Here is a 3,554-nt window from a genome sequence, read left to right as displayed (position 1 = left end):
AATATTCAAGACTAGGAGCTTTACAATGTCAGCAAATTCAGATACTTAGGGACCACGGTCATGAACAACAACAAAATGGACAAGGACATTTCTACAAGAGTGGCTAACGCCTCCATATCCTATGGAAAACTCAAACAGGAGGTCTGGCAAAATAAAGACCTGACTTTCAGAAGTAAATGCTTGGTATACCGCGCCATCGTCCTCTCGCCACTCTTATACGCTGCAGAAACTTGGCCAGTGTACAAACTGGTAGCCCGCAAGCTCAACACCTATATGATGAGACACCTCCGCCAGATTTTAAATGTCAAGTGGTATGACTTTGTCAGCAACAGGGAGATCTTATCACAAGCCAACCTCCCAAGCATGTAATACCTGCTCATCCGCAAAAACCTGAGATGGGCCGGGCATGTAAACAGAATGGAGAACTCCCGACTACCAAAAACAGATACTGTTTTCACAACTAGAGGATGGGGTACGAGGCATAGGCAAACCTAAGCTCAGGTTTTGTGACACCGTCAAACGAAATCTAAAGGACAGGTTGATCCCTACTGGAAGCTGGCAGACCCTCAGTCGCGACCGTGACAAGTGGAGAATAAAAAGATCTTTTACATCTAGGGATCTCTACAGTGTGGGGTGGGATTTAGCAGCCTGTCGGGTTTGTCGAGGGTGCTCACGTCGTGGGGGCACAAGTGATTGCAGTTCGTCAGAGCATTCACCACTAAAATACTTGTAGAAAAGGCAGAGGGATGCAACATTTCGTCGATGGGACAGAGGCTGAAGCTTAGATGCCAGTTCAGGGCCTATCAGGTTGGCGACTCTCTTTTGAACCTTGTCAAGGAGCGAGAGACTAGTAGCAGATGCACCAGCCCAGATGTGACAGCAATACTCCATACATGGGCGAATGGTGGCCTTATAGAGGTACAGGATACTTTCGGGTGTTAGTAGTTTTCTATCACGGTAGAGAGAGCCCACCTTTCTTGCAGCGGCCCTGGCAATGCCTTCAATGTAATTGTTCCAACTTATGTTTCCTGTGAACGTTAGGCCAAGGAGTTTGAAAGATGTACTCTCAGATAAAGAGTCGTTGGCCATTGCTATAGGTGGTAGAGAGGGTTTCTTGTAATTATTGAATGAAACTAGTTTAGTCTTGGCAGCATTGAACGCGACCAACCACTTTTGTCCCCATTCCACTAAAGATTGGAGGTCTTCCTGTCGTACCTGCCATAGAGTGTAGTGTCATCAGCATATATACCATTCAAAGTTTTTAAATATAAATCCACAGAATATTGTGATAAGTGTTTCAGTGCAAACAGGTATGGTATAATAAATTATGGCGTTTATCTATTTTATTTTTACTTTCATAATATTTTGCGTTGGTTTTGATACACCTAAATTCGAAGCTATCCCTTTACAACCCTTCCTTTTCATAACCTATCATACTTTAATAAATCAGAGTCCATTTTCTGTAGGACACTTTTGAACCCAGTCAATTACAGTTACTTTTGCTAACATATATATATATATATATATATATATATATATATATATGAACAAATGATTAATATAACATGTTAAAAGATATCTTGAAAATATGTTTTTAACTCTTTTTCAAGTCTTTTAACATGTTTTATTAATCATTTGTTCATATTATAAATTATAAGCTATATTTCCTTTTCGGTTTTATTGAGCTTTTACATCTGGCTGAGTTTATATGTATATATATATATATATATATATATATATATATATATATATATAATATTTATTTATTTACGGAGACATATACAGATAAATACAGACAGAGAGAAACATATGTCTATACGATATATAAACTTACAATTTTGTAAGAAAGACACATATCTATAACGATGACGAGCCGATTCTGGTCATTTTTTATGTCAAAAGGGATCGAAAAGAAAGACCAAAAAAACACAAATATAACTAATAGTAATAAGATTGAATAATGAACGAATATTTCACCCTCCCATATTTTTATTGTCATGAAAATCAGTGAAATCTTCTATTCTTCAATCAAATCGATGGTCTACTCTAATTCGAGATCCATCGTGGTGCACCAGAAGGAATCTTTACTTGCTTCCCTGTAGAGACTTAGTCCACAATAACTACATGACGTAGTATATATTGGACTGTAGAGAACCTTCTGTTGATTTTATAAAATTCTGTTCATATAATGGTATTAATCAAAGTTTAAAATGCAAAATTCAGGTACCACGGTTCAATTGTGCTCTTAAGATTTACATTCATAGATAAACTGTTATATAAAAAACCTTACTGTTCATTTTATATGCCGCGCTTTTCTGCATGATAATGTCTTGAATTTATGTTCATAATTAATTAAGTTAAGTATTGTTCAATTATGCTTTAAACAGAAACATTTATTTCGAACGTGCTTCCGTCATATAAAGCAATCTACCTTTGATTTTATATGGCGGGCCTTTCTGTTTTTGTGGTATAAAATTTGTCACTTGTGATGTAAGGTGTTAACTTTAGTCAAAATCGCGTTTCTTTCCTTCATCTGATTTTTTCGATTATCGATTATCGATGACATTGTGATACAAACTTATGTAAGAACATTGTGAGATATATTAAGTGCATTTGTGTGAAATTTACAAATACAAATCGACCAAGCTATTCCGGAGTCTATAGACAACAAACACGCGCATGCGCACTTACGCGCAGACTCATGCACATTTTTTTATATGATTGTAGAGATAAGCTTATCTGGAAGTTTAATATGCATTAAATTAAGATAAGAATACATTATTATGATTATGAGTTAAGTAATTAATTATAACATGCATATCAACGCATTTATGGTCTTAACGGTACACAGTTCTTTGGCAGAAGTATTCTTCACAAAAATGTTTTTTCAAAGCGAAAAGCGAAACTGTTAGAAGAGTGTGTGTATGTGTGTGTGTGTGAGAGAGAGAGAGATAGATAGATAGATAGATAGATAGAGAGAGAGAGAGAGAGAGAGAGAGAGGGGGGCCGTTATTAAACCAAATTAGTCTAAATTAATTTATTTATTGCGCACTATTATTGTCATCTTTATTAGTTGTTGTTGCACGAGGTTTCGGCCAACTATTCCTCCGGCCTTCGTCAGCGCAGTTGATATATATATATATATATATATATATATATATATATATATATATATATAGAGAGAGAGAGAGAGAGAGAGAGAGAGAGAGAGAGAGGATGAAACGATAAATTTGTCGCCCTAAAAATATAACAACACTACAGCTTTATTTTAAAGGTTTTATTGAAAAAATCAATTTAGGTAACTTGATTATGTAGTAGAGCTGCCATATATTCAAAATAATCGCCTGGAAGCGGGTCTGGAACTGTGAGTCTGCCTTTTCCACAAGTGCAGGCAGAAGCTCGGCAAATACATCGCAAATGGCGGCGATGAGACTTGGTTTGAGGTTGTGAGAGGTCATGTTGGTGATGGTCTCGACGTATGACCAAATGAAGTAATCTCGCAAGTTCAGGATGGGAGAGGAGGGGACCAGTGGGAGACGGGCCCAAAATCGTAG

Source organism: Euprymna scolopes, chromosome 22 (assembly GCF_053919585.1).
Source record: "Euprymna scolopes isolate OS-2025 chromosome 22, ASM5391958v1, whole genome shotgun sequence".
Taxonomy (NCBI): Eukaryota; Metazoa; Mollusca; class Cephalopoda; order Sepiida; family Sepiolidae; genus Euprymna; species Euprymna scolopes.
The sequence above is the reverse complement of the archived record's forward strand: the minus strand, read 5'-3'. Positions refer to the sequence as shown.